The sequence below is a fragment of the Arachis ipaensis genome, chromosome B8 (assembly GCF_059453495.1).
Source record: "Arachis ipaensis isolate K30076 ecotype BB chromosome B8, ASM5945349v1, whole genome shotgun sequence".
In the NCBI taxonomy this organism is placed as follows: domain Eukaryota; kingdom Viridiplantae; phylum Streptophyta; class Magnoliopsida; order Fabales; family Fabaceae; genus Arachis; species Arachis ipaensis.
Genome location: NC_142443.1, coordinates 34,304,579 through 34,319,456, shown reverse-complemented (window position 1 = coordinate 34,319,456; position 14,878 = coordinate 34,304,579). Strand labels below are relative to the sequence as shown.

The window sequence follows — 14,878 nt, the reverse complement described above, 5'->3', positions numbered from 1 at the left end:
ATGCAAAGTACTACTGTTTTATATTCAATTCAACTTATTCCGCTTCTAAGGTATCCATTCGTATCCAAGAACATGATGAATGTGATGATTATGTGACGCTCATCATCATTCTCACTTATGAACGCGTGCCTGACAAACACTTCCGTTCTACATGCAAACAAGCAAGAATGAGTATCTCTTAGATATCTAATACAGAGGACCGAGTCCGAGATATTAGAATCTTCGTGGTATAAGTTAGAACCCATGGATGGCCATTCCTGAGATCCGGAAAGTCTAAACCTTGTCTGTGGTATTCCGAGTAGGATCTGGGAAGGGATGGTTGTGACGAACTTCAAACTCGCAAGTGCTGGGCGTAGTGACAGACGCAAAAGGAGGGTGAATCCTATTCCAGTATGATCGAGAACCTCCAGATGATTAGTGATGAGCGGATAATTTATACGCTTTTTGGCATTGTTTTTACTTAGTTTTTAGTATGATTTAGTTGGTTTTTAGTATATTTTTATTAGTTTTTAATTAAAAATCACATTTCTAGACTTTACTATGAGTTTGTGTATTTTTCTGTGATTTTAGGTATTTTCTAGCTGAAATTGAGGGAGCTGAACAAAAATCTAATTCAGGCTGAAAAAAGGACTGCTGATGTTGTTGGATTCTGACCTCCCTGCACTCAAAGTGGATTTTCTGGAGCTACAAAACTCCAAAGGGCGCGTTCTGAATTGCGTTGGAAAGTAGACATCCAGGGCTTTCCAGCAATATATAATAGTCTATACTTTTCTCAAGGATAGACGATGTAAATTGGCGTTCAATGCCAGTTCCATGTTGCAGTCTGGCGTCCAGCGCCAGAAACAAGTTACAAGTTGGAGTTCAACGCCAGAAACAGGTTACAACCTGGCGTTGAACGCCCAAAACAACCCAGGCACGTGAGAAGCTTAAGTCTCAGCCCCAGCACACACCAAGTGGGCCCCAGAAGTGGATTTCTGCACTATCTATCATAGTTTACTCATTTTCTGTAAACCTAGGTTACTAGTTTAGTATTTAAACAACTTTTAGAGATTTATTTTGCACCTCATGACATTTTAGATCTGAACTTTGTACTCTTTGACGGCATGAGTCTCTAAACTCTATTGTTGGGGGTGAGGAGCTCTGCTGTGTTTCGATGAATTAATCCAACTATTTCTGTTTTCTATTCAAACACGCTTGTTTCTATCTAAGATGTTCATTCGCACTTCAATATGATGGATGTGATGATCCATGACAGTCATCACCATTCTTAACCTATGAACGCGTGCCTGACAACCACCTCCGTTCTACTTTCGATTGAATGAATATCTCTTGGATTCCTTAATCAGAATCTTCGTGGTATAAGCTAGAATCCATTGGCAGCATTCTTGAGAATCCAGAAAGTCTAAACCTTGTCTGTGGTATTACGAGTAGGATTCAGGGATTGAATGACTGTGACGAGCTTCAAACTCGCGAGTGTTGGGCGTAGTGACAGACGCAAAAGGATCAATGGATCCTATTCTGACATGATCGAGAACCGACAGATGATTAGCCGTGTGGTGACAGCGCACCTGGACCTTTTTCACTGAGAGGACGGATGATAGCCATTAACAACGGTGATCCACCAACACACAGCGTGCCATAGGAGGAACCTTGCGTGCGTGAAGAAGAAGACAGGGAGAAAGCAGAGATTCAGAAGACAAAGCATCTCCAAAACTCCAACATATTCTCCATTACTGCATACCAAGTATTTATTTTATGTTCCCTTGTTCATTTGCAAGTTAACTGATAATTATAATTGACCTCCTAACTGAGATTTACAAGATAACCAGAGATTGCTTCAAACCAACAATCTCCGTGGGATTCGACCCTTACTCACGTAAGGTATTACTTGGACGACCCAATGCACTTGCTGGTTAGTGGTACGAATTGTGAAAAGTGTGATTCACAATTCGTGCACCATGTTTTTGGTGCCGTTGCCGGGGATTGTTTGAGTTTGAACAACTAAAGGTTTATTGTGTTGCTTAGATTAGGAATAATTTATTTTTATTGCTATAGAGTCATTAAATTCTGAGTCCTTTATTTCCTTTTCAAAAATTTTTCAAAAATATTATTTTTCTTTATCAATTTTTAATTTTTTTCGTGAGTTTAGTATCTTGTTCTAAGTTTGGTGTCAATTGCATATTTTATATTTTTCTTTTAAATTTTCGAAGTTGTGTTCTTTGATCTTCAAGTTGTTCTTGTTTATCTGTCTTGTTTGATTTTTATTTTTTCTTGTTCTGTGTCTTTTCTTGTTTTTCTTGTGTTTTTTTTCCAAAGCATTAGTCTTCAAAAAGGAATTTATTTTTAATTAGTGAAAATATACCTCTTCAAAACAAGTGTTACATTTACAGCTCAATTGACTAGAGCATTGGTTTATGTTCTTGATGATTGGGCACCGGTTCTATTAAAAATATTTTTCAAAAATAATTTTTCTTGATTTAATCTTGTGCCAAACTTTAAGTTTGGTGTTTTCTTTTTAATCTTTATCTAATTTTCGAAAATTTATTTTGGTCTTCTAAAAATCTTAAGTTTGGTGTTCTTTCTTTTGTTCTTGGTGTTCTTGTGAATCTTCAAAGTGTTCTTGAGTCTTCTTTGTGTCTTGATCTTAAAATTCTTAAGTTTGGTGTTCCTTGGTGTTTTCCCTCCAAAATTTTCGAAAACAAGGAGTATTAGATCTAAAAATTTTAAGTCTTGTATCTTTTATGTGTTTTTCTCTTTCATCATAAAATTCAAAATTCAAAAAAAAATTATCTTTTCTAACTATTTTTAAGCCATATTTTCGAATTTTTTTTATAAAAATTCAGATTTCAATTTCAAAATTTTTCAAATCTTATCCTTTTAAGATTAAAAAAAAAGAATTATATCTTTTTCAAAACAAATCTATATCTTTTCCTTCTTAAAATCTTTTCAACTCATATATATCTTTTTCAAATCTTCACAATATCTTTTTCAAAACAAATTTATCTTTTTCAAATATCTTTTATATCTTTTCAATTTTCAATTACATCTTTTTCCTATCATATTTATCTTTTACAAATCATATCTTCTATCTTATCTTTTCTCATAATTTTTGAATTACTTGGGTTGACTTGGTCAAAAATTTTCAAATCATATCTTTTTCAAAACTTCCTAACCACTTTTTCTCTCCTCAATTTTCGAAAATTATATCCAAAATTTTTCAAATCTTTTCAAATAATTAATTATTTTCGTTTTCAATTTTTTTTATTTATTTTGGTTTTCTAATTTTCGAATTTTATTTAATTTTTCATTTATTTTATTTTATCTTCCTTTTAATTTTCGATATTTAAAAAAAAAATTTAAATCCACATCATCTCCCTTTCTCCATCATGGAACTAAGTGGAAATGAACAGTCCAGAAGGACTCTGGGGTCATATGCTAACCGCACTACTGCTTTATATGGGAGCAGTATCTGTATACCCTCCATTGGAGTCAGTAGCTTTGAGTTAAATCCTCAGCTCATTATCATGGTGCAGCAAAGTTGCCAGTATTCCGGTCTTCCACAGGAAGAACCTACAGAGTTTCTGGCACAATTTTTACAAATTGCTGACACAGTACATGATAACGAAGTAGATCAGGATGTCTACAGATTATTACTGTTTCCATTTGCTGTAAAAGATCAAGCTAAGAGGTGGTTAAATAACCAACCTAAAGCTAGCATAAGGACATGAAAACAGCTGACAGAAAAGTTCCTGAATCAATACTTCCCTCCAAAACGGATGACACAGCTAAGGCTGGACATCCAAGGCTTTAAACAAGGAGATAATGAATCTCTTTATGATGCCTGGGAGAGATACAGAGAGATGCTAAGAAAATGCCCCTCTAAAATGTTTTTAGAATGGGTGCAGTTAGACATCTTTTATTATGGGCTTACAGAGAAAGCTCAGATTTCTCTAGACCACTCAGCTGGTGGATCTATACATATGAGAAAAACAATTGAAGAAGCTCAAGAGCTCATTGATACAGTTGCCAGAAATCAGCATCTGTACCTAAGCAGTGAATCTTCCATGAAAGAAGAGGCTAAAACAGTAACTGCTGAACTCAGTCCTGCAGAACAAATTACAGAATTCAATCAGCAATTAGACTTTCTAGCAAAACAGCTGGCCAAATTCAAGGAGATACTACAAGACACAAGAATGGCTAATCTGAATATGGAAGTACAGTTGAAGCAAATAGAACAACAGTTATCAAAATAAATAACAGAAGAGTGCCAAGTAGTTCAATTAAGAAGTGGAAAAACATTAAATACCTCACTTCAAGGCAGCAGGAAACCAAGAAAAGAACAAACTGCTATCCAAAATCCCTCTGAGGACAGTAAGAGCCCATAGAGGACTAACTCTGGCGTTCAAACGCCAGAAACAGGCAAGGATTTGGCGTCAAACGCCCAATGGAAGCTCAGTTCTGGCGTTCAAACACCAGGAACAAGTAAGGAGTTGGCATTCAACGCCACTCCAGCTTCTAACCCTGGTATTCAAATGCCAGTGAGGGATCAGACACACACAAGTGCTGATAACAACCCCTCTAAAGAGGCTTTCCCAACCACTTCTGTAGGAAATAAACCTGCAGCAACCAAGGTTGAGGAGTACAAAGCCAAGATACCTTATCCTCAAAAACTCCGCCAAGAGGAGCAGGATAAGCAATTTGCTCGCTTTGCAGACTATCTCAGGACTCTTGAAATAAAGATTCTGTTTGCAGAGGCACTTGAGCAAATACCCCCTTATGCCAAGTTCATGAAAGATATCTTGAGTCATAAGAAGGATTGGAGAGAAACTGAAAGAGTTCTCCTCACTGAAGAATGCAGTGCAGTCATTCTAAAAAGCTTCCCAAAAAAGCTTAAAGATCCCGGGAGCTTTGTGATACCATGCATATTAGAGGGTAATTGCACCAAGACAGCTTTATGTGATCTTGGGGCAAGCATCAACCTAATCCCTGCATCCACTATCAGAAAGCTTGGCTTGACTGAAGAGGTCAAACCAACCCGGATCTGTCTTCAACTTGCTGATGACTCCATTAAATACCCATCAGGCATAATTGAGGACATGATTGTCAAGGTGGGGCCATTTGCCTTCCCTACTGACTTTGTAGTGCTGGAAATGGAGGAGCACAAGAGTGCAACTCTCATTCTAGGAAGACCATTCCTAGCAACTGGACGAACCATCATTGACGTCCAAAAAGGGGAGATAACCCTGAGAGTCAATGAGGATGAGTTTAAGTTGAATGTTGTCAAAGCTATGCAACATCCAGACACATCAGACGACTGCATGGGCGTTGATATTATTGACTCCCTGGTGGAAGAGGTCAATATGACTGAGAGTCTCGAATCAGAGCTAGAGGACATTTTTAAAGATGTTCAGCCTGATCTGGAGGAACCAGAAGAAATAAAAGAACCTCTGAAAACTCCTCAAGAAGAGGAGAAACCTCCTAAACCCGAGCTCAAACCACTACGACCATCCCTGAAATATGTATTTCTGGGAGAAGGTGACACTTTTCCTGTAATCATAAGCTCTGCTTTAGGGCCACAGGAAGAGAAAGCACTAATTCAGGTGCTAAGGACACACAAGACAGCTCTTGGGTGGTCCATAAGTGATCTTAAGGGCATTAGCCCAGCCAGATGCATGCACAAGATCCTATTGGAGGATGATGCTAAGCCAGTGGTTCAACGACAGAGGCGGCTAAATCCCGCCATGAAGGAGGTGGTGCAGAAAGAGGTCACTAAGTTACTAGAGGCTGGGATTATATATCCTATTTCTGATAGCCCCTGGGTGAGCCCTGTCCATGTTGTCCCTAAGAAGGGAGGAATGACAGTGGTTCATAATGAAAAATATGAACTAGTTTCTACAAGAACAGTTACAGGGTGGCGTATGTGTATTGACTACAGAAGGCTCAATACAGCCACCAGGAAGGATCATTTTCCTTTACCATTCATAGACCAGATGCTAGAGAGACTAGCAGGTCATGAATATTACTGCTTTTTGGATGGCTATTCAGGTTACAACCAAATTGCAGTAGATCCTCAGGACCAAGAGAAAACAGCATTCACATGTCCTTCTGGAGTGTTTGCCTACAGAAGGATGCCTTTTGGTCTGTGTAATGCACCTGCAACCTTTCAGAGGTGCATGCTCTCTATCTTCTCTGATATGGTAGAGAAGTTTCTGGAAGTCTTCATGGATGACTTTTCAGTATTTGGAGACTCATTCAGCTCCTGCCTTAACTATTTAGCACTTGTTCTGAAAAGATGCCAAGAGACCAACCTAGTTTTAAACTGGGAAAAATGTCACTTTATGGTGACTGAAGGGATTGTCCTTGGGCATAAAATTTCAAACAAGGGAATAGAGGTGGATCAAGCTAAAGTTGAAGTAATTGAAAAATTACCACCACCTGCCAATGTTAAGGCAATCAGAAGCTTTCTGGGGCATGCAGGATTCTATAGGAGGTTTATAAAGGATTTTTCAAAAATTGCAAAACCTCTGAGCAATCTGCTAGCTGCTGACACGCCATTTGTGTTTGACACAAAGTGTCTGCAGGCGTTTGAGACCCTGAAAGCTAAGCTGGTCACAGCACCAGTTATTTCTGCACCAGACTGGACATTACCATTTGAACTAATGTGTGATGCCAGTGACCATACCATCGGTGCAGTATTGGGACAAAGGCATAACAAGCTTCTGCATGTCATTTATTATGCTAGCAGTATTTTAAATGATGCCCAGAAAAATTACACAACCACAGAAAAAGAATTACTTGCAGTGGTTTATGCCATTGACAAGTTTAGATCCTACTTAGTAGGATCAAAGGTGATTGTGTACACTGACCATGCTGCTCTTAAATATCTACTCACAAAGCAGGATTCAAAGCCCAGGCTCATAAGATGGGTGTTGCTTCTGCAAGAGTTTGATATAGAAATAAGAGACAGAAAAGGGACAGAGAATCAAGTAGCTGATCACCTGTCCCGGATAGAACCAGTAGCAGGAGCATCCCTCCCTCCTACTGAGATCTCTGAAACCTTTCCGGATGAGCAATTGTTTGCGATTCAGGAAGCTCTGTGGTTTGTAGACATTGCAAACTATAAGACACAAGGTTCTCTTTCTGTAACCATGGAGAGGAAGCATGAAAAGCTTCTCTCACTGCAGAGTCAACCAAAGCCCCCACAGTCAAACTCTAAGTTTGGTGTTGGGAGGCCACAACCAAACTCTAAGTTTGGTGTTGAACCCCTACATTCAAACTCTAAGTTTGGTGTTGGGAGGTTCCAACCTTGCTCTGATTATCTGTGAGGCTCCATGAGAGCTCACTGTCAAGCTATTGACATTAAAGAAGTGCTTGTTGGGAGGCAACCCAATGTTATTTAATTATATCTATTTATTTTCCATTGCTATTTTATGTTTTCTTTAGGTTGATGATCATGTAAAGTCACAAAAACAAATGGAAAATCAAAAACAGAATGAAAAACAGCATGAAAAATAGCACACTCTAGAGGAAGATCATTCTGGCGTCTAAACGCCAGAAACAAGCATCTGTCTGGCGTTTAACGCCAGAAACAAGCACCAAGCTGGCGTTTAACGCCAGAAACAAGCATCAGTCTGGCGTTAAACGCCAGAAACCGGCTACATTTGGGCGTTTAACGCCAGAAAAAGGCAGCAGCCTGGCGTTAAACGCCAGAATTGCACAGTAAGGGCATTTTGTACGCCTAATTGGAGCAGGGATGCTAAATCCTTGACCCCACTGGATCTGTGGACCCCATAGGATTCCCACCTACCTCACCATTCAAATTCAAACCATTTCCCTCCCAAACCCACCCATTCACACACTTCCATCTTCTCCACTTCTTTCTCCTCTTGCTCGAGGACGAGCAAACCTTTTAAGTTTGGTGTGGTAAAAACATTGCTTTTGTTTTTCTATAATTCAGTGGTAGAGTAATTGACTGCAGATCAAAGAGCTATGAGGAAAGAGCAACAAAGGCAAGGAAGAGACATAGAGGAGCTCAAGAGCACCATTGGTTCTTCAAGAAGAGGAAGATGCCACCCTCATTAAGGTGGACCCATTCCTTAATCTCCTTGTTCTTATTTCCTATTTTTCGTTTACCATGCTTCATGTTTAATTATGCTTGTGTCTTTACTATATGATCACTAGTATCTAAGTGTCTATGTCTTAAAGATATGAATGTCCTATGAATCCATCACCTTTCTTAAATGAAAATTGTTTTCTGAAAAAGAAAAAGAAGTACATGAATTTCGAATTTTAAAATAGTTTAATTATTTTGATGTGGTGGCAATACTTTTTGTTTTCTGAATGAATGCTTGAACAGTGCATATGTCTTTTGAATTTGTTGTTTATGAATGTTAAAATTGTTGGCTCTTGAAAGAATGATGAAAAAGGAGAAATGTTATTTGATAATCTGAAAAATCATAAAAAATGATTCTTGAAGCAAGAAAAAGCAGTGAAGAACAAAGCTTGCAAAAAAAATGTGAAAAAAAAAAAGCAAGCAGAAAAAGCCAAAAGCTCTTTAAACCAAAAGGCAAGAGCAAAAAGCCAATAGCCCTTAAAACCAAAAGGCAAGGGTAATAAAAAGGATCCAAGGCTTTGAGCATCAGTGGATAAGAGGGCCTAAAGGAATAAAATCCTGGCCTAAGCGGCTAAACCAAGCTGTCCCTAACCATGTGCTTGTGGCGTGAAGGTGTCAAGTGAAAACTTGAGACTGAGCGGTTAAAGTCGAGGTCCAAAGCAAAAACAGAGTGTGCTTAAGAACCCTGGACACCTCTAATTGGGGACTCTAGCAAAGCTGAGTCACAATCTGAAAAGGTGCACCCAGTTATGTGTCTGTGGCATTTATGTATCCGGTGGTAATACTGGAAAACAAAGTGCTTAGGGCCACGGCCAAGACTCATAAAGTAGCTGTGTTTAAGAATCAACATACTGAACTAGGAGAATCAATAACACTATCTAAATTCTGAGTTCCTATAGATGCCAATCATTCTGAACTTTAAAGGATAAAGTGAGATGCCAAAACTGTTCAGAAGCAAAAAGCTAATAGCCCCGCTCATCTAATTAACACTGATCTTCATAGATGTTTTTGGAATTCATTGTATATTCTCTTCTTTTTATCCTACTTTGTTTTTAGTTGCCTGGGGACAAGCAACAATTTAAGTTTGGTGTTGTGATGAGCGGATAATTTATACGCTTTTTGGCATTGTTTTTACTTAGTTTTTAGTATGATTTAGTTGGTTTTTAGTATATTTTTATTAGTTTTTAATTAAAAATCAGATTTCTGGACTTTACTATGAGTTTTTGTATTTTTCTGTGATTTCAGGTATTTTCTGGCTGAAATTGAGGGAGCTGAACAAAAATCTGATTCAGGCTGAAAAAAGGACTGCTGATGCTGTTGGATTCTGACCTCCCTGCACTCAAAGTGGATTTTCTGGAGCTACAAAACTCCAAATGGCGCTCTCAATTGCGTTGGAAAGTAGACATCCAGGGCTTTCCAGCAATATATAATAGTCCATACTTTGCTCAAGGATAGACAACGTAAACTGGCGTTCAACGCCAGTTCCATGTTGCAGTCTGGCGTCCAGCGCCAGAAACAAGTTACAAGTTGGAGTTCAACGCCAGAAATAGGTTACAACCTGGCATCGAACGCCCAAAACAGCCCAGGCACGTGAAAAGCTTAAGTCTCAGCCCCAGCACACACCAAGTGGGCCCCAGAAGTGGATTTCTGCACTATCTATCATAGTTTACTCATTTTCTGTAAACCTAGGTTACTAGTTTAGTATTTCAACAACTTTTAGAGATTTATTTTGCACCTCATGACATTTTAGATCTGAACTTTGTACTCTTTGACGGCATGAGTCTCTAAACTCCATTGTTGGGGGTGAGGAGCTCTGCTGTGTTTCGATGAATTAATCCAACTATTTCTGTTTTCTATTCAAACACGCTTGTTTCTAGCTAAGATGTTCATTCGCACTTCAATATGATGGATGTGATGATCCATGACAGTCATCACCATTCTCAACCTATGAACGCGTGCCTGACAACCACCTCTGTTCTACTTTCGATTGAATGAATATCTCTTGGATTCCTTAATCAGAATTTTCGTGGTATAAGCTAGAATCCATTGGCAGCATTCTTGAGAATCCGGAAAGTCTAAACCTTGTCTGTGGTATTCCGAGTAGGATTCAGGGATTGAATGACTGTGATGAGCTTCAAACTCGCGAGTGTTGGGCGTAGTGACAGACGCAAAAGGATCAATGGATCCTATTCTGACATGATCGAGAACCGACAGATGATTAGCCGTGCGGTGACAGCGCACCTGGACCTTTTTCACTGAGAGGACGGATGGTAGCCATTGACAACGGTGATCCACCAACACACAGCTTGCCATAGGAGGAACCTTGCGTGCGTGAAGAAGAAGACAGGGAGAAAGCAGAGATTCAGAAGACAAAGCATCTCCAAAACTCCAACATATTCTCCATTACTGCATACCAAGTATTTATTTTATGTTCCCTTGTTCATTTGCAAGTCAACTGATAATTATAATTGACCTCCTAACTGAGATTTACAAGATAACCAGAGATTGCTTCAAACCAACAATCTCCGTGGGATTCGACCCTTACTCACTTGCTGGTTAGTGGTACGAATTGTGAAAAGTGTGATTCACAATTCGTGCACCAATTAGCCGTGCCGTGACAGAGCATTTGGACCTTTTTCACAGAGAGGATGGGATGTAGCCATTGACAACGGTGATGCCTTACAGAAAGCTTGCCATGGAAAGGAGTAAGAATGATTGGATGAAGACAGCAGGAAAGCAGAGGTTCAGAGGAACGAAAGCATCTCTATACACTTATCTGAAATTCTCACCAATGAATTACATAATTATTTCTATCTTTATTTTCTGTTTATTTATTATTATTATTCGAAAACTCCATAACCATTTAATATCCGCCTGACTGAGATTTACAAGGTGACCATAGCTTGCTTCAAGCCGACAATCTCCGTGGGATCGACCCTTACTCACGTAAGGTTTTATTACTTGGACGACCCAGTGCACTTGCTGGTTACTTGCGCGAAGTTGTGAAGTTATGTTTGGACCATGGTATTGTGCACACGTTTTTGGAGCCATTGCCAGGGAATCAATTTCGAACAACAATTTAAGTCTGAATCACAATTTCGAGCACCAAGTTTTTGGCGCCGTTGCCGGGGATTGTTCGAGTTTGGACAACTGACGGTTCATCTTGTTGCTCAGATTAGGTAATTTTATTTTAATTTTAAGCTTTTTATTTTTTATTTTATTTTCAAAAAAAAATTTTCAAAAAATTATATTTTTCTTCAGAATTTTTAAGAATGAATTCTAGTGTTTCATGATGATTTGTTGAATCCTGGCTGGCTGTAAAGCCATGTCTAAATTCTTTTGGACTGAGGATTCAACTAATCACTTCAATGCATGTAATAGCATACTAAAGCTTGGCTGGCCATTGGTCATGTCTAGTGTTTTGGACCGGAGCTTTCAATGAAAGCTTGGCTGGCTAGTGAGCCATGTCTAATTCCTGGACTGAAGCTTTTGACTAAGAGTACAAGATTCCTGGAATTCATATTAAAAATTTTGAAATCCTTATTTTTCTTTTTCAAATAATTTTCGAAAAAAATACCAAAAAATTTCATAAAATCATAAAATCAAAAATATTTTGTGTTTCTTGTTTAATTCTTGAGTCAAATTTTTAAGTTTGGTGTCAGTTGCATTTTTTTCTAAAAATTTTTGCATTTTTCGAAAATTCATGCATTCATAGTGTTCTTCATGATCTTCAAGTTGTTCTTGGTAAGTCTTCTTGTTTGATCTTCATATTTTCTTGTTTTGTGTCTTTTCTTGTTTTTCATATGCATTCTCAATTTGTTAATGTCTAAAGAATATTAAAAATTTTTAAGTTTGGTATCTTGCATGTTTTCTTTTCTTGAAAATTTTTCAAAAATAAGTTTTTGGTGTTCATCTTGACATTCAAAGTGTTCTTGGTGTTCATCTTGACATTCATAGTGTTCTTGCATGCATCATGTGTTTTGATTCATAATTTTCATGTTGTGAGTCATTTTTTTTGTTTTTCTCTTTCATCATTAAAAATTTAAAAATCAAAAAAATATCTTTCCTTTTTTCTCTCATAAATTTTGAAAATTTGAGTTGACTTTTTCAAAACTTTTTAAAATTTAGTTGTTTCTTATGAGTCAAATCAAATTTTCAATTTAAAAATCTTATCTTTTCAAAATCTTTTTCAAAAATCAAATCTTTTTCATTTTTTTTATTTATTTTCGAAAATTCTAAAAATATTTTTCAAAAATCTTTTTCTTAATTTTATATCATATTTTCGAAAATATCATCAACAATTAATGTTTTGGTTCAAAAATTTCAAGTTTGTTACTTACTTGTTAAGAAAGATTCAAACTTTGAGTTCTAGAGTCATATCTTGTGATTTCTTGTGAATCAAGTCATTAGTTGTGATTTTAAAAATCAAATCTTTTTCAAAACTAATTTCAATCATATCTTTTCAAAAATATCTTTTTATCTTATCTTTTTCAAAATCATATCTTTTTTAATCATACCTTTTCATATCATATCTTTTTCAAATATCCTTTCTAACTTCTTATCTTTTTCAAATTGATTTTCAAATCTTTTTCAATCAATCTTATCTTTTTGTTTCAATCATATCTTTTTCAAATTTCAATCTTATCTTTTCAAAATTTGATTTTCAAAAAAAATCTCTTTCCATTAACCACTTGACTTTTTATTTTCTTATCTTTAGTATAACTGCCCAACTAACTCTTTACCTTGAATTTTCGAAAATCCCTTCCATCTTTTTCAAAATTCCTTTTTAATTAACTAATTAGTTTTGATTTTAAATTTAATTTAATTTTTGAATTCTAAGTTTAATTTTAAAAATATTTTTTATTTTTATTTTTGAAATTTAACTTTAAATTTTAATTTTTATTTTAATTAATTTTCGAAAATCATTAACTCTTTTTCAAAATTAATTTTCGAAATTCCCTCTCTCTTATCTCCTTCTATTTATTTATTTATTTACTAACACTTCTCCTCATCTCATATCTCTGCTCCCCTCACCCTTGTGTTTGGATCCTCCTCCCTTCTCTTTCTTTACATTACATTCTTTTTTTCTTCTACTCACACAAAGGAATCTCTATACTGTGACATAGAGGATTCCATATTTTCTTTGTTATTCCCTTCTTTGTCATATGAGCAGGAGCAAGGACAAGAACATTCTTGTTGAAGCAGATCCTGAACCTGAAAAGACTCTAAAAAGGAAACTAAGAGAAGTTAAAATACAACAATCCAGAGACAACCTTACAGGAATTTTCGAACAAGAAGAAGAGATGGCAGCCGAAAATAATAATAATGCAAGGAGGATGCTTGGTGACTTTACTGCACCTAATTCCAATTTACATGGAAGAAGCATCTCCATTCCTGCCATTGGAGCAAACAATTTTGAGCTTAAGCCTCAACTAGTTTCTCTGATGCAACAGAACTGCAAGTTTCATGGACTTCCATCTGAAGATCCTTTTCAGTTCTTAACTGAGTTCTTGTAGATATGCGATACTGTTAAGACTAATGGAGTAGATCCTGAAGTCTACAGGCTCATGCTTTTCCCGTTTGCTGTGAGAGACAGAGCTAGAGTGTGATTAGACTCTCAACCCAAAGATAGCCTGAACTCTTAGGATAAGCTGGTCACGGCTTTCTTAGCCAAGTTCTTTCCTCCTCAAAAGCTGAGTAAGCTTAGAGTGGATGTTCAAACTTTTAGACAGAAAGAAGATGAATCCCTCTATGAAGCTTGGGAGAGATACAAGGAACTGACTAAAAAGTGTCCTTCTGACATGCTTTCAGAATGGACCATCCTGGATATATTCTATGATGGTCTGTCTGAACTAGCTAAGATGTCATTGGATACTTCTGCAGGTGGATCCATTCACCTAAAGAAAACGCCTGCAGAAGCTCAAGAACTCATTGACATGGTTGCTAATAACCAGTTCATGTACACTTCTGAAAGAAATCATGTGAGTAATGGGACGCCTCAGAAGAAGGGAGTTCTTGAAATTGATACTTTGAATGCCATATTGGCCCAGAATAAAATATTGACTCAGCAAGTCAATATGATTTCTCAGAGTCTGAATGGAATGCAAGCTGCATCCAACAGTACTCAAGAGGCATCTTCTGAAGAAGAAGCTTATGATCTTGAGAACCCTGCAATAGCAGAGGTGAATTACATGGGTGAACCCTATGGGAACACCTATAACCCCTCATGGAGAAATCACCCAAATTTCTCATGGAAGGATCAACAAAAGCCTCAACAAGGCTTTAATAATGGTGGAAGAAACAGGTTTAACAATAGTAAACCTTTTCCATCATCCATTCAGCAACAGACAGAGAATTCTGAGCAGAATCCATCTAGCTTAGCAAATTTAGTCTCTGATCTATCTAAGGCCACTCTGAGTTTCATGAATGAAACAAGGTCTTCCATTAGAAATTTGGAGGCACAAGTGGGCCAGCTGAGTAAGAATATCACTGAAACTCCTCCTAGTACTCTCCCAAGCAATACAGAAAAAAATCCAAAAGGAGAGTGCAAGGCCACTGAAATAACCATCATGGCCGAAACCATAAAAGAAGGGGAGGACGTGAATCCCAAGGAGGAAGACCTCCTGGGACGTCCAGTGATCAATAAGGAGTTTCCCTCTGAGGAACCAAAGGAATCTGAGACTCATCTAGAGACCATAGAGATTCCATTGAACCTCCTTATGCCATTCACGAGCTCTGAAGAATATTCTTCTTCTGAAGAGAATG

The 14,878-nt window shown here is 37.3% G+C and overlaps 1 non-coding gene across 1 annotated transcript; it reads right to left on the bottom strand.

The window, feature by feature from the left end:
- Window positions 1–13,812: 13,812 nt before the first annotated feature.
- On the bottom strand, window positions 13,813–13,920 carry LOC148547661 (small nucleolar RNA R71). The gene has a single exon (XR_015898616.1). It is a non-coding gene; the product is annotated as a small nucleolar RNA R71 (small nucleolar RNA).
- Window positions 13,921–14,878: the final 958 nt, after the last annotated feature.